This window comes from Phascolarctos cinereus, unplaced genomic scaffold, assembly GCF_003287225.1.
Source record: "Phascolarctos cinereus isolate Bilbo 61053 unplaced genomic scaffold, phaCin_HiC Scaffold_4;HRSCAF=312, whole genome shotgun sequence".
NCBI lineage: Eukaryota > Metazoa > Chordata > Mammalia > Diprotodontia > Phascolarctidae > Phascolarctos > Phascolarctos cinereus.
Genome location: NW_027555847.1, coordinates 386475512 through 386500095, shown reverse-complemented (window position 1 = coordinate 386500095; position 24584 = coordinate 386475512).

The following is a 24584-nucleotide window of genomic DNA, read 5'->3' as shown; positions in this document are numbered from 1 at the left end:
AAACAGTATCAATTCTTTCTCTGGAGGTGGATAGTATACTTCATCATTTATATTTTGGGATTGTCTTGGATCATTGTATTACTGAGAATATCTAAGTCATTCACAATTCTTCATGATACAATCTTGCTGATACAATGGTCTCCTGGTTCTGCTCACTTCACTTTGCATCAGTTCATGTAAGTCTTTCCAGATTTTTCTGAAATCATCCTGGTTGTCATTTCTTATAGCACAATAATATTCCATTACAGTTATATATCACAACTTGTTTAGCCATTTCCCAGTTTGATGGGTATCCCTTTAATTTCTAATTCTTCGCCACAAAAAGAGCTGCTATAGACATTTTTGTGCAAATGGGTCCTTTCCCATTTTTAAAAAATGTCTTTGGGACATAGATCTAGCAGTAGCATTGCTGGATCAAAGGGTATGTACAATTTTGTAGCCCTTTGGACATAATTCCAAACTGCTGTCCAGAATGGTTGGATCAGTTCACAGCTCCACAAACAGTGGGATACTCTTAACAATAAAATTGTTGAAGAAACAAAGAAGAAACAGTTCTAATAAGAAAGAAAAAGAGTAATTGTCTAAGTGGACTGAAAAGATACCCAGGGACCAATTTCATTAGTCAATAAAAATTTATTAGTGCCTACTATGTGCTAAGCGTTGCATGAGAAGACATGCAAAAACTATATATAAACAGACATACAGAAAATGAAAAAAAAACAAGAAAAGGAAAGTGAATAAACAAGTGTTTTAGTCTCATAAGAATATGTTCAGGACCCAAATATAAGAAGTCATAAAATTTTTTTAAAAATAAGGACAATAGAAGGAGATACATTTCATATTTGTGGCTAGGGGCAAATTGTGAACCAAACAAGGTATAGAGATAATCGTAAAGATAAAATAAATAATTTAAAATACATAAAATTAAAAAAAAAGATTTCACATGACTAAATTCAACAAAGCTAGTAAAACTGCCAACTGAGAGAAAATCTTTGCATCAAATACCTTGGATTAAAGTCTGATATCCAAGATGTAGAGGGAAGTAACAGAAATATAAAAAGCTAAGAGGCACAATAGGTATCAGCATTTAATGGATGTAAATAGTTTTCAGAAGAATTGCAAGTCATCAATGACCAAGTGAAAGCACATTCTATATCCCTAACAAGAGAAATGCAAATTAAAATGGAGATTTCATCTTACATTCAGAAAATTGGTATTATAAAAGACAGAAGAGCTGGATGGGACTTTAGTAAGAAGACAGATACAATATATATTATTATAGGCACAGCAATGAATTGATCCTTTCCTTCTGGAAAAAAAAAATTGAAATATGTGAGAAAAGTGACTAAATTTTTCCTGGTCTTTGACTAAACTAATACAACTTAGCTATGTAGCTGAAGAAAGTCAAACACACAGAAAAAGTTCTCATGTTTACCAAAATACTTATAACAGTACTTTATATAATAGGAAAGAACTGGAAAAAAATGAGTATCAATTGAATAGGAAATGGATGAATGAATGATGGTATATTAATATAATTGAATGTTCTTATACCACAACAAATGACAGTAAGAATTAAAAAAAAAAGGAAAGCCTTGTGCAAATGAAATAAACAGATCCATGAAAATGAAATATGTAATGACTACAGTAATGTAAACAAAAAGAAAAATAAAAGTATTTGGTGCAGTTATAATGACCAATTTTGGCCCTAAAGAGAGATGAAAAAGTGTATATCTCCATTCATTGGTGGACTTTTCTTAATTGTCTCTTTCCTATCAAGAAAAGTAACTACCATATTTGAGGGGAGGGAATGACCTGAAGTTACTGTGAAATAAAAATTAAAACCAGTAATGCACTTTTATATTATTTTGGGGAATATAATCACATGATAAAGTTCAGAGTTAGCTAAAGCTTAAAAGGAAAAAATAAGGATTAAAGAAATGCCCCTTTTATTTTTATTTATTTATTTTAATTTAATCTTTAATCAAAGAAAATTGATAAGTTCTCTCTCCCACTCACTCCCTACTAAAAAAGAAAGAAAACAATATCATCATAAAAGTATGTCATAGTCAAGCTAAATAAATTAACACATTAACTCTATCAAATTTTTTTTCCCCAACCTATACCTTGAGTTCATTACCTTTCTGTTAGGAGGTCAGTAGAATGTTTTATCATGAGTCCTCTGGAACTGTAGCTGGGCATTACATTGATCATAGTTATTAAATCTTTCAAAGTTGTTAGTCTTTGCAAAATTGTGATTACACAAATTGTTCTCTTGATTCTGTTCACTTCCGTTTACATGAATTCATACAAGTTTTCCCAGGGGTCTCTGAAACAATCCCTTTCATAATTTTTTACAGCACAATTCCATCACCTTCATATACTGTAAGCTGTTTAGCCATTCAAAAAAAAAGGATATTGTTTATTTTATTTTAACAATATTAGGGAAAAGAGTACAATCAAAGAATAGCACAACTGTTCCTGGCAGATGAGTTGATTATAATTAAAGATGGAAAGAAATAAGAATTATTAAATTATTATTTTACTTTTCCCTATCAAGGAGAATGATCTCTAGCCTCAAAAGAATGGATCAAAAGATGACTGATAGAAAACTGACACCCAAGATACAAAAGTCTATTATGCATCTTCTATTATATATGGTGCCCAGGGCCACCCATGTCTTCATTTCTCACCAGTCTGCAGGACGCCCCATGATTGTCACTGGGCAATCTATTTCCTTTACCTTTATAGAGATGAACGATGGGGATGTCCTTGAACTCCTGGGGGATAAGCACCTCTTGCCATATAATGCAGAAAATTTCAGTCAGCTTTTTTATGCACAGTGGATCCCCCCCACCTTGCAAACATCAGTTAGAATAGAATCAGTACCAGGTGTGATGCCACAGAAGAGGAGCCTAATGGCCTTCAAAACCACTTCTTCAGTTGGAAATTTTAGAGAGGATTGACTTCAACCTGAGGTAAACGGTCAGTGGCTTTAGCATGGATTAATGATGGTCTGTTGAGAATGCTATGGAAGTGTTCAGCCCATCTCTCCAGGATCATGTCCTTATCACTAATCAATGTGGCTCCATTAGCTCTGAGTAATTGAGATGCACCTTATGTCTTTTGTCAATAAATAGCCTTCAGGGCACCATAAAAGTGCTTTGGATTGTTACTATCAGCATTGAAGTTCTTATTGAGCTAAGAATTCTGCATCTCTCTAAGCTTCACTTGTATTTTACTTTTTATGGAGTTAAATGCTACCTTCTTAGAGATGGATGAACTATTCTGTTGGCAAATCTTGTAGAGTTCTTGTTTTTCATTTAAAAGCTTCTGAATTTCACCATCATTTTCATCAAACCAGTCTTGCTATTTGTGAGTATTTTGACCTAGATGAGTAAATGTAGTACTGTATACCAAATCTCTGAAAGCTGCCCACTACTTTTCTGCTTTACTGTTGCCAACCGTGTGTTGGTTCAACTTTCCCTCCAAGTTAGCAACAAACTCTTCCCACTCACAGAAGGGTTGTACTCTGTTGACAGTAAGTCTTCTGATAGTCATTTTACTTTGGGGCCACCACTTTTGTTGAATGTAAATATTTAGCTCGGAAAAGATAAGTTTATAATCATTCCAGTACTCTGTATCTCACGTTGCCTTCATCACTCTCACATCCTGTGTATCTCTTCTCCTTACAATCATATAGTCTATTAAATGCCAATGTTTATTGTGAGGATGCATCCACAAAGTTTTATTGCATTTATGTAAAGGGAAAACAGTATCAGTATTGGTGATGAGAAGGTCATGAGATGCCTAAGTCTTCAGTAGTAAGTGACCATTGCTATTGCTGTTTCCAATTCCATTCCTCCCAAGGACTCCCTGCCATGTCTGGCAGTCTGTGCCTACTCTAGCATTAAAATCACCCAGAATTGTAAGCTGGTCCTCTTTTGGTACATTGATGATAAGGGTCTCCAGGTCTTCATAAAATTTGTCTTTGACCTCACCAGGGTTTGTCATGGTGGGAGCATAGGCACTGATGATGGTGGCATGGCATTTTCCTGCAAGTGGCAATCACCTTGTCAAGAGCCTGTCAATTTACTCCTTTTGGTAGGCATACAAACTTGTTGACTAGATTAGTTTTGATTGCAAAACCTATTCCAGCTTTATGGTGATCCCCTTCACTGCAGCAACTTCAGAAAAACATGTATCCTGCTCCAATTTCAGTAAATTGGCCTTCATTTGGCAGCCTTGTTTCACTCAGGGCAGCTATCTGGATGTGATTCCTGCTGAGTTCTCTTGAAACAAGAGCCTTTCCTCTTTCAGGTCTACTGGATTTTGTGTTGCTATAAGTGTGTGCCCATTCCACATACAGATGCTGAGTGGAATCATCTTTATAGAAGTTTTTGTACATTTTTTTTGTTTTTTTGTTTTGACTGCAGGGTGGGATTCCAGCCTTCCGCGGTAATTAGGCTGTGGTTAGGTAAGCAGACAATTTTTAGGACACCTTTCTAGCCCCTTCCTCATACCAGGAGGTGAACCTCAGATACCTGGGGTGTTGCTGAATCCCACTGCTGCTTCCAGTGAGAAGACCACCCTTTGGCCTGGGCTGCCTGTGTGCAGGATTGTAACTATAGCTCCCAGTGTATCCATACCTGCTGCTTAGTCACTTGCCTTGCCACGGGACTTTGAGATAGGTAAAAATACTGTTCAGGAAAGGGAATGGTATATAATGAGACTGGAAAGATAAGAATGGGCCAGGAGGTGAAAGGCTTTAAAAGTCAAACAGGATTTTATCTTTTATTCTAGACTCTATAGGGAGCCACTGGAGTTTTTTGAGAAGGCACCTACAAGGTAATAGTACTTTTAAAGAAAATCACTTGGGTGTGGAGGTTGGATTGAAATGAAAAGAGACTGTGAGATGTGTCCTCCTGTGAGATGCTTCCTGGTGGACTAAAGTCTGACAAAAGGCATTCTGTGGCCCAAAATCCATGTTTCTCCTTAAGCACGTCCCAAAACTTGGTTGAGTGGTTACCACCTAATTTTTCCTGTAAGAAAAGACTCAGTCATTTTAGTTCTCTATTCGCCTTCGAAGTAGAATCTATTGCTTCTTTGGATTTTATGGATTTTACTACCAAGTACAACAGGGAGATAAGTATAGACTTTTTTTTAAATAAATACAGAAAGACTTTAACATGGATATAATCTTATTAGTAAACCTAGGTCCTACAGGTAAATAGATGGGAAAAAGAAGGCTTAAATTCTTAATTTACCTCTTCTTCAAAGTGGGTTGTCCAAACATCTTCTAGATGCTTATACTTTCCAGTAATCTCCTCAGCATCCTACCTACACCAGAGACTATCCTGAGAGTACTTCTCAAGCTTGCTCTTTGAAGCCCAGCCACCTTTAACTTCACTCTCTCCTCTCTGACCATGCCCCTCCACCACCTCCCTGCCCTCTACATTGTCTTGCCCCTCTCATTTGTATTTTGGAACCTTGAACCATGCTTAGTTTATGTCCCCCATTGTTCTTGGATGGAGTTTGTCAGTCCGTTCCCTTGTGATGCCACTCACCATCCCTGTAAATTTCTGGACCAAAAAAACTCTTCCCTATCTGTCATTCCCTTGTGTGTATTATTTCTCCTATAAGAATTTAAGTACCTTGAGGAAAAGGACTGTCTTTGCTTTTCTGTTTATATCACAAAGTCACAGTAAACATTTAATAAGTGCTTTTTTATTCATTCATTTTCTTCCTCCCTTCCACCTTTTGGCATCCCTGAGTTTCTTGAACACTCAAGAGTACTACCTTCTTGCAGGGAGGCATTTCCTACACCCCCTGCTGCTAGTAACTTTCCTTTATCATTATTTTTTATCTACTCTCTCTTTCTATTGATTGCCCCTATTCAATTCTATGTTGTCTCTCCTATTAGAATGTAAACTACCTAAGATCAGGGACTCCTTTTACATTTCTAGGCTTACTTAGTATAAAAAAAATCAAGCACATATTAGGTGCTTAATAAATGCTTGTTAACTGATTAATCTCTGCCTCTCAGATTCCTTTTGTTCCTTTAATATACAACTTTAGGCATTTCTTCCTTCATGAAAACTTTCCTTTTCCTTTTTTTTGAAGCAGTTGGGGTTAAGTGACTTGCCCAGGGTCACACAGCTAGTAAATGTCAAATGTCTGATCTGAGATCAGATTTGAACTCAGGTCCTCCTGACTCCAAGATTGGTGCTCTATATACTGTGCCACCTACCTGCCCCTTTCCTTTTTCCTTGAGCTGTTGATGCTATCTACCTCCTCAGATTACCTGATTCATTCTTATCTGTATACACATGGCTCTTTCCTTTCCCCCATTAAAATATAAAGGACTTATTAATTTTATCTGTTAGCTCCTAGCATAGTGCCTTACACCTAGTGTGGTACATAATACTTTTTGGAATTCCATTGTTGAAGTCACTTGACTCCCCTGGTCCTCAGTTTTCTCAACTATAAAGTAAAGGAATTGGATTGATGGACTTTAATTTTTAAATTTAGTGATCCTCTGCTCAAGGACTACAAGGCCTAGAGCTCCATGATCTACTTCCTTAAACTTGGAATTTATATGATGTACCCTCAAAGCTATTCTCAAAAAATGACTGCTTTCTTTCAAATCTGCATTCCATGGTGGACTTAACTTTTTAATCCATTAAATTTGCCCCCCCCGCCCCACCCCACTCCCCATTTATTGACAGAGCTTCTAGTATCCAGGGTGACAGTAAAGAAAAAATATGTTTCACATTTGCTAAATGATAATAGGCAGTTACACTGTCCTTGGTAAGGGTGAGGTGATGCATGATACTAAAAAATATAAATAATAGGAACCATTTTTTTTAAAGGTATAAAGAGTATCGATTCTTTTTCAATATTTTCATATCCAAAAAGAATTATTAGAAAAATTTAGTTCCAAATATAGGTAGACTTTGATATAAGTGCACTGAACATAAGAAAATTCATTATTACATATCTAATTGGAGGTAGGAAGGACATGTTGAGAACACACTACCTAAAATCTGGTGCTTTTGAAATATTCATTTTGTTATGTATTCCCATAAACATTCTCCCCATATGTTCATTTCTTGATGCTATTTTCATTGGTGTTTCTGTTATATTTCTGTACTTCCTCTCTGCAACCAGGGTCACATTCACAGCCAAAACTTAGGGGCTTTCAACCCACTAGGAAGCAGAACCTAAACCCTTAAATCTCATGCTTTACAATACTGGCAATGGATCTTGAGAGAATGGAGGGACTTTTGTGGCCAGGGTGTTCTTTTTACTTAAGCTATCACTGCTGCATGTTTTCTTTTAGGTGTTCATATTATTAAATGCCCAAACCCAAACTGGAAAATTTGTCTTTTTTTTTTTTTAAAAACTCAGTGTGAGTACAGTTATTTAAAACATCTACTGCCTGAAATAGCATCTGTAGCTCATCAGATTGAGTCAGGAGGCGTGACACCAGGAAACAACAAATGAATGAGTGAGGCATAGTGCCCAAGGCTGCTGAACACAGTAACTCCTAAAGCTGAGATCTTCTTATGGTTATCCCATGATTTTTTAAAAATATCAGCCCAGATTTAATTTAAGCCCTTCTCCTATTGTTGTATCTTAAACAGATTCTCTGCTGGCCAAAGAAGATACTTTTGACCTCATAAGGATATTAGTTAGCCTCTGGACATTTTGACAACTCTTAAGGGCATTGAGCCACATCCCCCCCTCCACCCCAATGTGTTCCTTTTATATAACAAAAGCCAGTGGAAAACCAGGATCTAAATTGCTTTTTTTTCCTTCACACTGTTACTATTTCCTCCAGGAATATTCAAAAGTAGATTCTCTTAATGAGAAGAGAGATAAAAATTAAATGATCCTAATATATGGTGACCATATTTTCTTTTTTCTTTCTTTTTTTTTTAGGCAATTGGGATTAAGTGACAGGGTCACGCAGGTAGTAAGTGTCAAGCGTTTGGTCTGAGGCCAGATATGAACTCAAGTCCTCCTGACTTCAGAGCCAGTGCTCTGTCCACTGTACCACCTACCTGCCCCGTGACCATATTTTCTGAACCAAAAATAATGTGTCCAACAATGGCCATTTTTTAATCAAAGCTTTTTAAAATACATTGTATTTTCTTTAAATCAAGACCATCTAACAAAATATATACCATTATCATAGCAGTAAGGTGTCTTCAAACTTTAAGAATGTGTAATCCTAAGCATCTTTGGGGGATTGCATGTATCATGGAATACCTTCGAATCAATTAAGTCGAATTGGCCATGTGAGATATCTGGGGTTTTGATCATGTACTTAATACCTTTTATAAACCTTGAAAATTAGAAGACTCCAAGATGGTATCATATTTCAGCTTAGGTGAACACTCCACCCTATTATTTCAAGCATAATCATCAAACACACCAGCTGTGTCCTTTGTGTTAGGAAATGCCATCCCTAATTGGGGTCTGACTGAAAAAGATGGATGCTGATGATACAGGTGTTGCATGTCTCTGGGCTGACTTACAGTTCCACTCTGAGATCGACAGAAAATGAAGTGTGGCAGCATTCAGTCAGGGCCATTAACTGCTTCACAACCAAGCTATACTCAAGGAAGAGGATTCTGTCTTTCAAAGGCAGACACAGTTGGAAAAGTTACAAAAATGAAAAAAAAAACAAACTCATTTGTATCAAATGCGATCCTATTCAATGATGAGTAAAAAAGCAAAATTTACAATTGTACCCCTATGAATGGATATATATATATTTTTTTTTTCCTAATCCAGCTTTTGTCATTTAAAACAAAACAAAACAACAACAACAACAAATGCTGAGATGTGTCTACTGCTGAGAAACTGTGTTCTGTCTTGTTTAGATACCAGGTCCCTTTTGCTGGGTTGATGCTTTGGGGTTTATATTAGATGGAAAAATAAAATCTAACACTTCTTCCCCATACACTTCAAAAGCAGCTAGCTCTCTGTTTGATCCTCCTTTTGAAGTTTCTATTGACAGGACATCAGTCATTTTATTTGTATACTGCTTCTCAGAGCACTAAAAGGGCTTCACAGGAGCTGGTACCATCCCAGTTCCCAACACAAATGGACAAATTATTTGTTCAAAAGGCAAGCTTATCAAGTCTGCACTGCAGACCTTTTTTCAGTGGGAGCCCTGTTTTGGCTGAATGTGAAATGAACATTCAGTCCAGTGCTAGTGTCCTTAAAGAAGCACTTGCCTTGTTAGGATGTTTATAATGTCATTCCTAAATCCTAGAATGGGGAGCTTCCCTCAACCCCCCAGAGGCTATCAAATGCATCGTGAAGACATACTTAGCAAAGCATGAAAAATCATTAATTACTAAACTTCCCCATTTGAGTTTTGATCAGGACCTCACTGAACTAGATCAATAAAACTACAGAGTTTGTGACTCAAACAGTAAATAGAGCATTCCTATAGTTGTTTTCATATTACTTTATTGAATGTAAGGCTGAGAAAAAAGCTCTCCCCATTAACTGTCATGTATTCAATTTCATTTCACAGCACTGGAGAATGTTAGGATCTCAGAGACAGAAGGAAAGTTAGTTCAACTCAAAACCATAAATTCATACCACAACATCCCAACAAATACTTCCCCTGGAAGCTGTCAAGTAAAAAGAAATCCTTACTCCAAGGGAGTCATTCCACTTTTTGATAGTTCTATGATTAAGTGATGCTTTAACCTTTTATTATGATGAAGTCAGTCTTCCTAACCTTTAGCCATCGCTCCTACATCATCATCATCATCATCATCATCACTAGCATTAATGTAGTACTTAAAGATTCGAAATGCAGTTTACTAATATTTCATTTTATCCTTACAACAATCCTGGGACATAGTTGCTAGTATTATCCCCATTTTACTTAAGAGGAAATTGAGGCAGACAGATACTACACAACTTGCCCAGGGTCATACTACTAATATGCATAAAGTTTGAATTTGAACTCAGGTCTTCCTGATTCTGGGGCAGCTAGGTGGCAAAGTGGATAGATTGACAAGGCTGGAGTCAGGAAGACTCAACTTCCTGAGTTCAAATGTGGCCTCAGACAAAGCTGTGTGATTCTGAGCAAGTCACTTAACCCTGTTTGCTTCAATTCCTCATCTGTAAAATGTGCTGGACAAGGAAAAGCTGGAGAAGGACATAGAAAACCATTTCAGCATATTTGCCAAGAAAACCCCAAGTAGGGTCATGAAGAGTCAGACATGACTAACAATAGGAACAACTAGACTTTGGGTCTACCCCTGTATTCACTGTGCCACCTACCTGCCTACTTTTACTCTCCAAAAGTCCATGAAAAAACAATTTCACCCTTTATAAAGGTTAATAATATTACTATTAGTGGCACGGGTCTCCCTTGTTTACATTTTTTTTTCTCCTTGGTCACAGTGGTCTCTTAATCTAGAATTACATTTTTTCCTCTCCTCCACCAACATGACACTACTTTTCTTCTGAAGTCTACATTAGCATTCAACCTTTCCATGTAATCTTCTCTGAATAACTTGAGTAAGCCAACCTCAAGACAGTTATCCCTTCCACATCAAGACTTTCTCCATTGCGGTTTCAATATATTGCAGGTTTGCATAAGAAATTAAATGGGAATTTTTTGAGAGCTTTGCAGAAGCGACAGATAACACGCTGAGGCCAGCAGATGACACAGAAAAAGTTTAGAAATTCAGAAATGCATTAAATATATGTATAGTATTGTATAATATCAACCCAAATTTTACAGTAAGGTACTGTAAACAACCCATAAAAGAAAAAGGAAAAAAAAGCCCTCTGACTTCTTTGACACAAAAGGAGAGCTAAAAAATTTTATGTGAATTTTCCAGATTGCTAGGGCACCTCTCCCCTAACCCTAGCGATGTGGGAGGGATAGCCGTATATTTTACTCTCTTTATATTTCCTCAGTAGTGTTTATATTGACTGTATCAAATTATTAATATCTTGCTTATGTATTGCCTTGGAATTATTCTCTGGTTCTTTCATGGGTGTATATCTTGTTTTCTAAGCTAGACTGTAAGCACATTGAAGATAGGAACAGTTCATTATGTTTCCTTTGTTTTCCCATAGGTGTCCAATGAAAATTCTCTCAAAAATGCTCACAGAATGAAAGAGATTCCCAAGAGGTAAGAATTTAATATTTGTTTATGACCTCCAAACTCAGGTAGAAACATAACGTACAGTCCATAAATGCTATTATGGTTATATGTGCAAACATGTCTAAGTAATAATTATGTATGCATAGACTGAAGTATGGAAATTCATACATTTCATTTGAAATGATGAAGAAAAGAGAGTACTTTAAGTGTGAAAGCATTAAATATGGCAAAGCTATGAATAGGCTTTATCCCCTATAGTAATACAAAGCTAATTATATCCTTTGCTATTTATTTATTTCTATGATGGTTGAGAAAAAAAATCTGAAATTTACTTTTGATTTGTAGGGCATTACTCGAAGGAAAAAATAACAACAACAATGATTTCTATGAAAGAAACCCATTATGGACTGGGGAGAGATATATACAGTATCTAGCAAGTGGAAATATTTCCCTATTCACACATTTCTTCTATTAACATGTACATTTACAAACATAAAACAAACCTTAAAGCCACATTTTCCCAAGCCCTACAGCAGATGAAAATCAAATGCAGATGTGGAATTGGAGCCAAACAGATGCTGAAAAACCCTGTCAATATCCTAAAGGAATGCATTCCCTATCAGAAAGAAACTTAATTTCTACTATAAAGAATTTGATTATGTATTGTTATACAAAATGTGATTAATGTTTTGTGATGATTAATCAACTGCAAAATATATAATTATGCCATCTGTATTTTTCCAGCTTCTTGTCACTTATGAATTCCACTGGGGAGTCTGGAGGTGGGGTAATGAGAACTTGTGGCATTCTGAGAGCTTTAAAAAAACGTGCTTGAACAGCCTGGGGAATGGAACAACAAACAGGCCTGGCACTTACTCTAATGGCCAAGCACTAAAGAGGGTAAACAAAGAACCCCCAAAGCCCATTGGCTTCCTGGCAGAATGGAAGACTCTGATAAGAGGGGCACTCGCTCTCTGGGACATAGGAAGGCCTGGTTCCCCCAGATAAATGGCCCGTTTGCTCGTCAGATGGAGTGTGTGGCAAATGTTGCACCTCTGCTGGTTGGAGCAGATGGCTTTAACTCCAATCAAAACTGAGTTACTTATTCCAGAATTCCAGTCAGGGTGAGTTGATTTGAATATCTCCACACTTCCATATTTAAAGCCATAAGACTAAGAAGAAGGTTTAAACCACTACTACTTATGAGAAATGAAAATCCATTAAGACTCTTTCCACAATACAAGAGCTAGTTTGAAAATTTGAATGAACCTTTTGGGCTAAGGAAATGAGGTTGCTGTCAGCTAGTAGGAGAGTATATTCTTTTCAGTTTCTCTTTTCTATTTTTAATAAACACAGGCTTGCTGAGGCATAGGTTAGAACTTGAAATTTGGGCTAGGACTGGGCAGCAGAACCTTGTGTCCAGGCCAGAAAACCCACCCTTTTTTCTCACCTCTACCTCTTAGAATTCCTAACTCTCTTAAATGGTTAACTCAAGTGCTATTACCTTCAAGAGGAAAACTAAACAAAATGCTGTACATTTCTTTTGTACGTATTCCATATTTACCTATCTGCTAACAAGTTATATTATGCTTCTAAATAGAATGCTACTCTTTGAGGACAGGAATTATGTCATGTTTGTGTTTCTATCCCCAGCTCCCAGCACAGTGCACTGCACACAGAAGAAACAATGACAATTTGTTAATTTCACAAGTCTATCCTCTCTATCAGGACAACAGAATTATGAATAGAGAGGGGCCTTAGAGTCAAGAATGTCTGGGCTCATCCTGCCTCTCACACATACTGCTGATGTGACCCTGGGTTGTAAGTCATTTAGTACCTCTGGCTGCCTACGGACAACCTTCTAAGATTTGGAAATGTTTCATTTCATAAATTAAAAATAAATTAAAGAAATGTGAAAAAAAGAGTATAAATTACGCAGCAAATGCTAATGTGTCTTGGTAGAGGGAACTTTTCTTTTACAGGGAATTCTCTACATCAGTGAAATCACACATCTAGTATATAACTTCTCCCTCCAAGCAAAACTATGATAACAATGACTACAGTGATGATGATGAGGGCACCACGACACTACATCTAGCATATTGACTTAACTGACTCATAAAATCAAGCAATGAATTTGGGCACACAAGGATGTCAACCAATTCTTTATAAATGGACTCATCCTATAGAATAAGTTCAGTTGGCATCATGGGAGAAAAACATGACTTTACAATTTAATTTTTAAATTTTAATTGAATTGGTTGATATTATTTACATAACATGAATAGAGACCTCCTATTCATGCCCATTATTCAAGTTATTTCCATTTCTTTTTTTCTTTTCTTTCTTTTTTTTTTTGTGAGGCAATTGGGGTTAAGTGACTTGCCCGGGATCACACAGGTAGTAGTATCAAGTGTCTGAGGCTGGATTTGAACTCAGGTCCTCCTGACCCCAGGGGTGGTGCTCTATCCACTGTGCCACCTAGCTGCCCCTCCATTATTTTTTGACAATTAAAATTCCAGTAACATTATAATCCTCTGAATTAAAAATGATTGGTGAAAATGGCATCAGTAACTGAAGATGGAGAAGTTTAACTGATGAAGAAATCTTTTTACACTCCCTTCACACATAGGATGGTAGTTAGCAGTTATTGGAAAGGATATAAAGAAGAATGGATATGACAGTATGATTATGCTAGGGCAAATTTTTAAAATGAAGTTTTAGGAAAGTGTCAATGACTTGTTAATATATATGAACCTAAGTGATGTCAGAAAACCTTGATTTCATTATAATCTGGGGTCAAACAGATTTTAGTATGTAGTTGTTATTACTGACAGCCTTGTTTCCATGAAGTGGGGAATTCAAGGGCAGAGAGAAGAGGTAAGTTTTCCTGGGGAGAGGATTGAAATAGACATGTTTTAAAAACACTAGATAGTAAGGATCCATTCTTGTGTCCTACAGAGCCTCTAGAATATCTTGGATGAGAGCTTCAATTAAAGACACTGCAGGACAGGTGGAAAGGGATATTTAGGCTGTCGATTTCACTCCTGTAATGATCTTTTTTCCCTACCTGGCAAGGATGGCTGAGTTACAGAACTGGGAAGATGAGGGAGTGGGAAACATATCCTCCATCTGGATCTTACAAAGATTTGTGATTCTGTCTCATATTAGATGATCATCATTTAAGTGGGAGAAAATGCCATATGGATCTCACAGTGATTAAGTCCCAGACTGACGGATGTAACTGACTGGCATCTAGCACTCAGAGAGTGTCTTCGGATGGATCACCGGCAGTGTGGGAGGAACCTAACAAGAGGTAATGTTATTAAACACTTTCATTAGCAGTCTGGATGGCAGAGAAAGTACATGCTGGTACAGTCTGCAGATGACCACAAGCAGAAGGGAGGGAGGTGCTTTGGAACTTCTGATCAAAAATGAGTGAGATTTTGTTAAACTGGGAATGCCTTTAGAGATAATCTCGTTGGCTTTAATTAGGATCCAGGAAGAGAAAAACATCAAATAAAAGATGGGCAGGGACTAGCCATGTACAAATAGGGCTGTAAAAGTTTAAAGTGTAACATTGGCTGTGGAGTGTAGCCTTTGCCCAGTGTCATCAGCTGCCTCTGTTACCTGGATCTGGGTACCTCACTTACCTTCACTGTACTACATTAAAAAGAAGAAAGAAGAAAGAAAGAAAGAAAGAAAGAAAGAAAGAAAGAAAGAAAGAAAGAAAGAAAGAAAGAAAGAAAGAAAGAAAGAAAGAAAGAAAGAAAGAAAGAAAGAAAAAGAGAATACACTCATCTAAATTTTTTACTACTTACCATCTTGTTTCAAGATGGCAGGCAACATAATCAAAGATCAGGTCTATCTTAACTGATATATTTTGGTAGTAATTCAGAGACAGCCAACTCATTTTAATGGCATTAAGAAATAGGCAAACTGAGAAAAATGCAAACAGCAAAGTGTTTGTACTGAAACAGCACTTCAGATAAAATCATTTTCTGTTGTTGTTCACTCTCTTTATGAACCAATTCTGGGTTTTCTTTACAAAGATACTGGAATAGTTTCCCATTTCCTTCTCAGGCTCATTTTAACAGATGAGGAAACTGAGGCAAACAGTGTTAAGTTACTTGCCCAGGGTCACACAGCTAGTGTCTGAGGCCAGATTTGAGCTCAGGAAGATGAGTCTTCCTGAATCTAGTTCTGTCAATATATCCACTGTGCTATCTAGCTGCCCTTATAACATCATGACTCTGAGCACTTTTAAAAACAAAACAGAACAAAAAAATTGAAGAACAACAGAACAACCAAAATTAAGTTCAAAACCAAAATATAATATAGGTGTGAGTATCTTAACAGTACAGACCCATAATGTATCAGAAAGAGCATTTGACTAGCCGTCAGAGTTGGTGCTGTTCATTTTTCACCAGTAAGAAGTGGGGAAAATACCCTGCCTGGAGTTTCTGTGAGAAACAAATGAAATAATGTTTTAGAAAGTACCTTGTAAATGACAAAGAGTCATATGCATATGAAGTATTATTATCATAATATTATTATCACTATATTATGATCATTTTGTACTTGTCTTTCTGTTTTATGGACTGTAGAGAACATGGAAGACAGAAATATATAATAAAGCTGGAAAGGTTGGTTGCAGCCAGGTTATGAAGGTCTTTAAATGACAAACAGGAGTTTGTATTTCACCACAGAGGTAATAGGGAGTCACTAGAATTTATTGAGTAGAGGAATGATGATCAAATCTATGCCTGAGGAATCTCATTTTGGTAGCTTGTAGAGGATGTATTTAGAAAGGAGAGAGCTTTACAGCTTAGAGACCAATTAGAAGGCTATTGCAATTGTCCTGACAAGACGTGATGAAGACTGTGGAAACAGAAAGAAAAAAGTGAATGTATGAGATGTGAAGTTACAATGAATAAGATTTGGTAGTTGACTAAATAGCTGGAATGAGGGAGATTGAGAAGTTAAGGAATATTAATTAGCAGGATGAAGGTGACCTAGACAGAGATATGAAAGTTATGAAAACAAACAGATTTTTGGAGATAGATAATTCTATTTTGGACATGTTCTCACAATCACTCCCACACCAGTCTACAATTTCTCCCAATCTATTGGCTCATTCCTTGCTTCTAACAATCATGCCTTGCTTCTAACAATCATGACAAGATCTCCTCCACTAAAAAAAATCACTTGACCCTTCTAAGTCCTCAAGCCACCATCTTAAATCTGTCCTCTCTTTCATAGCCAAACTCCTTGAAAAAAATAGCTGTTGATCATTGCTTCTACATCCTCATCTTTCATTCTCTTCTCAAAGCTTTGCTTCAAATATTATTACTCAGATGCTCTCTCCTCTCTGAGTTTCTGTGTCTCTCTTGTTCCTTCTTCTACTCTTTTGCTTATCCCACTCCCTAATTATTAGTGCACAATAACCCTGTCCTGAACCCTCATCTCTTCTCTCCGTACTCTCTTATAGGCCTCATCAGTTTCCATGGCTTTAGTTATCCTCCACATTCAAATGATTCCCAGATCAGCATATCAAGAGCCGTTCTCTCTCCTGACTACCTGCTGGACACTTCCCACTGGACATCTTTCTACATCATGCTCTTGGACTTCTTTTTCCATCATGACCCCAGATGGGTACCATTATCTTTTTACTCCCCTTCCCCCTTTTAGCTTCTTTTTAGTTGTTGTCTTTCCATATTAGAAATAAATTCCTTGAGAGCAGGGACTGTCTTTCTTTTCGCTTCAATTTGTGTTCCCACTGCTTAGCACAGTAATTGAATTACTGCTTAATAAATGCTGGTTGAGTTGAGCTGACTCAACTCACTAACGAGTATAGAATAACAAAAGATTTCTGGAGGATTTGACAGCTGAGTTGAATTTAGGGAAAATTTAAGGCTTATGAGATAGAGTTGAGGAAACAGTAAGTTTTGTATATGACCACAGGCAAACTAAATATTTTCTCTGCTTTTAGGAAGAAAAGATGGTAAAGTGGAATGAACCCTGGCACAGAAGCCAGAAGACCTGTGTTCAAATCTTGAATCTAGTATTACTTATGTATGTAATCTTGGGCAAGTAACAAACTCTCTGGCTCTCATTTTCTGGCTTGTGAAGTGAATGTACTGACCTACATAGTTTCTACATTCTCTTTCAACTGTAGCTCTAGCATCATATGTAAAATAAAGGAATTAAACTAGATGATTTCTAAGATCTTAGTATTATAAACTGTAAATACGAGTCAATTTCATTTATTTATCTATCTATTTATTTGTTTGTTTGTTTGTTTACTGAGGCAATTGGGGTTAAGTGACTTACCCAGGGTCACAAAGCTAGTAAGTGTCCAGTGTTTGCTCTGAGGCCAGATTTGAACTTCAGGGCTGGTTCTCTATCCACTGTGCCATCTAGCTGCCTCAGGAGTCAATTTTAAAGGCCTAAAGTCTATCAACTATTTTATTCTATAAATAAAAGAAAATAAAACTTTATGAAGATTTTTAAATTTTTGTTTCATTTGTTTTTTTTTTTAATTGGGGGAGTATTTTTGCTGTGGACCAAATCCCACATCTTTGCACATTTCTTGAAATATTCTTTCAAATACCAAACCAGAGCCCTCAACATTCCATCTCAGAAGCCTAGCTGTTTTCCATCTGAGAACTCAGGAATGACTACTAACTCAGTTATGTGATATCCAGAGGAAAGAGCAATCAATCACCAGGTTCTAGAAGATTCCTGTCTGGTTGCAATCCAATTCAATATTCTCAAATTCCTACGATGTTCAAGGTACTGTACTAGGTTTTGGGGATAAAAAAGATGAAACGTTACATATCCCCCTAACCCCAGAAAGTTTATATGGGTTCATATAGACTAATGGTGGAGACAGGGCACATGCAGGAATAATTATAATCTAAGTTGAAATGACTAGGTACCCAGAAGAGATCAAACGGAATAGAACAAGGGAATTTTGGAAAGATTGGATCACTGCTGGCTAAAGAGAGAGAGAGAGAACTAGGGAAATCTTCACTGAAGTGGTGTCTGATACGGATCTTGAAGAAGAGGCCTTTCCAAGGTAGAAATGTGAAGAATGTCTGTTCCATGCACACGTGGTGACATCAATGGCAGTGTGAAAGAACAGGAAGAATAGTGACATAATTCTGGTTCACTGAACCGTGTATGACAGAAACTAGTGTGACATAAGGCTGGTAAAGGGCCTTAGGGACATATCATGAAGAGCCTTGAGAGTCAGGTTAAGGCATTTGGATTTTATTTGCTAGGCTATATGGAGCCACTGAAGGTTTTCAGTCGGGGATTAATGTTGTCTTACTTGTGTATTAAGTAGAATATGTGAAGAATACCTTGGAAAGTGGAAATATTGAAGATAGGAAAACCTTTTAAATGCCTGGTGTACTAAGTTAGACTCAAGTCCCAGAGTCCCAGAGATGAAAGGGATCTCAGAAGTTGTCTAGTCCAACCTATACCTGCACAAGAATACCCTCCTCATTATAGAATACAAAGTAAACTACAAAATCTATGTAAATCAACAGGATGACAACTGGCTTGCCTGGGTGAGCTTGGGAAGACTTCCCAGAGCAGCCAGTAGATGACACTCCAGGTACAATTGGCCACCTAAACTCAACAGTGGTCGGTTTGCCTGTGCCCAGACACTGCCTCTTCCTTTCCAGCGACGCACTGCTGCTGATGCCCTGGGACAGACTAAACTTCTATGGACAGTGAAAACCTAACCAAACTCATTCCTCAATCTGATCCACACATCCTTGCTAGCTATCATCTTATATGTCTTCTCCCTTTTCTGGCTTATCTCATTGAGAAGGCTATCCATGATTTCACTTCCTTTCCTCTCACTCCCTCTTAACCCTCTGTTGTTTAGCTTCCATCCTCATACTATCAAAATGGTTCTCTTCAAAGTTACAAATGATCTCCTAATTGACAAATATATTGCCTTTTCTCAATCCACATCCTTCTTGGCTTCTCTGAAGCCTTTGACACTGGGATCATACCCCTCTCCTTAATACTCTCTTCTTTATGCTGCTCTTTCCTAGCTCTTCTAGCTATTTGACTGCCCCTTCTTATTTTCCTTTACTGGATCTTCATTCAGGACATACTTGTTAACCACGGATGTTCTCCAAGGCGTTATAGTAGGCCCTCTTCTTTTCTCCCTGTGTACCGTTTCACTAGGTATCTATTCCAAGGAAAGGAGAAAAGTTAATTAAAACAATATATATCCAGAAATACATTAGTTATTAAAGGATATACTGAAAGAGCATAATAAAACAGTCCCTTCATCGGAGTTTAAATTCTCAAAACATTTCCTTCACCGAAAATAACCAAATTGTGAAGAAAAAAAATTTTGCCCAAATCTCTAGACAATAGCTTTAATTTCTACTTTTTTTTTTTTGGTTTGTTTTGATGACAGGAAAAACAACCAATATCTTGGTCTTCATTTTACTGTGATTGCTTTAAAAATGTACATGTTAAGGGTATTTAAAATATTCCATTCTCTAACTACTAATAAAAATATGTAGGGAAAAAAATCAGTATTTCTATATGCACCCATCACTTAAAGGGGCTTTTAAAGAATTAACAGCAAATACTCTGTTACTGGGCTGCAACTTTAAAAAGATACCATATCAGGGAGACCCAATTAGAAGAGATCATTAAGGAAATATATTGCAATTAAGTTTACATTCAGTAGATAGAACTTGTTGGCAGATAAAAGGAATCTTTTAAGTAGGAGGTTATTTATTTATTTTTTACATTTTATCACGATAATTATCACAGCATGAGTCCATTATTTTAGATTAAAAAATAGTGAAACTTTATTGAATTTTTTTAAATGAAAAAGCCAATATGCACAATTAAACAATTATCACCTCCAACCAACCTAGGCTCACAAATGAAAACAAATAGCAAACTCAGTGGCACATAAACACTTAGGGGTCCCAGCTCAACTCTCTGTCTCTGTGGCAGTCCCATTAGCTTTAACCCTTAAATTACTGCTGCCAATTACTTCCCTGTCTCATGAAGTGAAGAAGACTTTTGTTTACTTGCCTGTAAAATGCATTCTCCTTGTTATCTTATTCAGGTCAGTGTTAGTTAGATGTGATGTAGGTTGCAGCTGCTAATAATTTGACCTGAGACATATCCTAAATACTCTTCTTTAAACCAAAATATCTTCCCATAGGTTTTCCTTGACTTCTTTCTCCCTTGCTATCTGACTTAAAATTCCCATCACTGGGAATCTCCCTGGGTTACAAAATGAAAGCAAGGTTGTTGCTTTGTTAAGAAGAATGTGTGCCTCTTTAGAGAAGCCAGTAAGGCCATTTTAACCCTCTCTAGTCAGCCCAGAAATCTAAAGCTAAGTGTCATATTAACAATTTAAGCCTAAGGGATATGGATCTGATAGGATGAGATAATGAACAACCAACTCCCAAGGTATGGGGGATGACAGAGGTTAGCCATCAGTGGTGGAGGGACACCATGGGATACCACCAGCTCCCAGTTTAAAAGGCTGGGCTCTGAAACAAATTTGATTTGATCTGACTTTTTGTCTTGAGTTAAATTTGATGTTACTAGTATGAATTCTAATTTTATGCTAGCTTACTAGTTATGCTAATCTAAATTCTATTCATGCTTCTCCACTGCGAATTTCTCATTAACCCTGGCTCCTCCCCCTTTCTCCACCGTAGAAAATACTATTAGAATGTGAGCTCTTTGAGAAGAGGGATTGATGCACATTTCTGTCAATGTGTCCTCAGTGTCTAGTAAATAACTTGCAGGTAGTAGGTGCTTAATAAGTGCTGATTGAATTGAATTGAGTTAAATTGAATTTAATTGAATCTATTCATTTTCCTCACCCTGCCTGAAAGAAAATCCAGAACTGTTCTATCCAGACAGGAATTGTGGGAAAACAAGACTGTGGAAAAACATCTTTATTTTATCTTCAAAGCTTAGGTTTGATGTCCTCAAGTAATAAAGAAATAAAAACTTGTTAATCTCTTAGTTTGTATAATGTTTTTCTGTTTTGAAGTGCTTTCCCTACATTTTGATCCTCACAATAACTGGGTAAAGTAGGTAATGAAAGTTTTGGATATGTCCATTTTACAAATGGGAAACCTGAGGCCATTTTAGCCCTTTCCAATGAACACACTGACTCGACAAAGGTGGTGATCTTAGGAAATGAGTGAGGGTGGGAGATATCTCAAACCCAGATCTTCTGAACAAAAATCTAGTGCCTATTCCTTTATAAATACGTGTAACACTGGTGTATTTTAATAGTTCACTGTGTATTTGCCCACTGCAAATTTATCTTAATTTTCTTGAAACCACTTGAATGTGTGGTCTGTTGAGATGAGAGTTTATCAATTTATTTTCCACTCTGCAAAATAGGACTTCTTTTCATTTGCCCCACAGTCATAGTTCTAATTATTGTGGAATTTGACTTTCGATTCAATTCCATTTATTCTCTTGATGATTTACAGACTTTGCCATTCTAGACTGAGGACTGACTCTCCTCTTCTAGTCTATTTCAACAAGCACTTATTAAGGTCCTACTATGTGTCAGATTTTGTGCAAGGTTCTAGGAATACAAAGACAAAATGAAAAACAGCCCTGTTGAGGTTTAGAGGTTTAGGGGTGCTGGGACTTCAAAATCACAACACAAGGATCATGCCTGAATGAATTCAATCCAAGCGTTTTTTCAGCCAAAGACAAGTTTTATTAAAGATCAGCCACATTGGCCAGACTCTTAAGGAATCTAATCATTTGTATTGCTAATGCAAGCAGGCCAAATCTTAAGAATCTAAGCCCTTGGCTACATTATAAGAATCTGAGCACCTTAATGGAGACAAGAAGAATCTTATATACAGAAAGACTGTGGGAAGGCTCTAGGAGTGGACAAGTAATCTGGGGTGACTGGAGGAGGGGTCTAAGGAGGATCTGGGTCTGAGGGGCCAGGAAGCTAGGGTGAATAGAATACCAGGGACCTGGACCACTGTGGCCAAGGGAGAAAGAAGTGTAGATAGGATTAAGGGTGGGAAGTGGCCAGGGATTGATCGGGAGGTAACAGAACAGAATTGGAAGATTGGACTCAGCCACAATGAAAGGCCAGTTGAGTGGATTACTGCCTCAGGCAAATGCCAGAGATTTGGGAAAAGTCCAGGGATTTTCTTTTTTTGGGGTCCAGATCCCAAAGGCGTGGTCTTTTCCTTTTAAAGATTTAGATCCCATCCCCTTCAGTCCTAGCCTTAATGGAACTTAAAGTCTATCTTTTTAGTCCTCACAAAGAGGTCAATCTTGTGACCTTTCCCTTTTGGTTGCCCTTTTCAGGACTTCTCTAACTCTGTTCCTCTTAACTTATAGCAAAGAGTAAAGTGTATAAAGTTTTGGATGCATATCAAATAAGAAGAACTCATATTAATATGCACTTTAGGGTTTTTTAAGAGATTTCTTCACAACCTGTGAGGTAGAGTTTAAGTATTATTACTTCCACTTTACAGATGAGAAAACTGAGACCCAGAGAGATGAAATGATTTACTCAGGATTACAAAACTAACTGTGGCAAAACCAGGATTCCAACTTGGGACTTAGTGATCCTAAGATCATTTTCCTTTCCACAGGGCCTTGGTTTTGTCCAGTCCCCATCGTAAGTGGGCTTTTCTGGCTTCATCAACTCCATTGCCTATGACATCACTATTTAGCAAGTGCTCCTAACCCCTCTCCCACTCTAAGAACAATGTTTTAAGTGTTAATGACTACACATTTGCATCAAAAGGGTAATGGAGCCCCCAGAGCTAAAAACAGTTTATAAAGTATTTATTTCTAAATTTTCATTCAGGTGCTGAGAGAATTGTTTCAGTTACAATGGAAGAAATAAAAACAGGGTCAACTTATTCATGCACACTCAGTATTGACAAAGTTAAAAAAGCTATTACTTGATCATCTGGCAGATCTCTTGGGAGTAGGGAAATAGGGGAAATAATTCCTTATTTATACTCTCATAAGTGTAAATGAATATGGGGTTTCATCAATACGTGTATTCCCTCCAGCTGTGCAGATTTTGCAACTCACCCATACCTGCTCAGCCTCTTATCCACGTCCTACCTTAAAGTTTGCCACAGAGGGTCCACTTAAGTGATCATGTTTCTTCCAGGAAACAGTGGAATACAAAGGTTGTCAATGGGTTATTTTAGACTCTTGTCATATGGTTGTGTATCTTCTTTTTCAGTCATAGATTTCTTTAATGACATTCAATGCAGCGGTTCTTCTTCTAAGTTCGTTTGTAGTATTTGTTCCATATTATAGCCTCTACCCAGTCATTATGTTCCAACCATTTTTAGTGCTTTGCAGATGCCTGTGTTCCATGATTTCACAGACATAAAACAATGCTGGTAGAATATTGGTATTTCAAAGTTGAGGCTTTGTTTCAGGGAGAAGTTTGGAGTAATGAAAGGAAAATTGTAATTTCCCAAAGTCAACCAGCCTGCTTTTCCTCCCTCTGTTTAATTCTCATTCCCACTTGATCTGAACAATAGGAATCTTTTGTCTATTTGAATTTTTCCTGTAAGATTAATTGGGCCAAATTCTTTTGGTTGATCATAGATCTCAGCCAGAAGGCTCTATAGTCATCCAAGGCATGGTACCACATGTGTATTTTAAATATTTTAGCATATATAACAATACCTTCTGCAGGTTATTCTTTGTGCTGGGTCTCTGCCATGACAGCTCTAGTGAGTAGATATTTCCCTGTTTTAGGTCTCACCTGATATTATAATGAACAACACTATTTTTGTTATATCATTAAAAGAATCTTGCATATTATCTCTTGGTGGAATCTGTATATATACTCTTATATACATACATACACATGTGTATACATATATACACATGTGTATGTGTACAAATTATACACATAATATATGTATATATTATGTGTGTATATGTATATGTGTATGTATATATGTACATACATATATACATACACATATATATGTATATATAAGGAAGGAGACCAAGTATTAAGGAGTAGAGGGCCCCATATGGATAGCGCCCACTTGTGGCAAGACGATTTATAGTTGTGTGTGGTTCAAAAGGAGGCAGAATACACATCTAGCCTCTTCTCCTCCCACCCTTCTCCAAGGGAGACTTTAATTCTTGCCAGGAGAAGATGCTGCATATTGGGGCCAGAGGCCACCATTTTGTTTTCATCAGAGAGAAGAGTTACTGGGCTAGAAGTATATCTATCTGATCCCTTAAATATTGTTTGTCTAGGGCAGCCCTGCACAGCATTCGGCCTGTGTGCCACTTAACGGCCTGCATGCTATTTGTGGCCAGTGAAAGGCTTTCAGGTGGCCTGCAAAAATGTAGAGGACGTGAAACAGGCCTACACAGCACACAGCTGGCAGA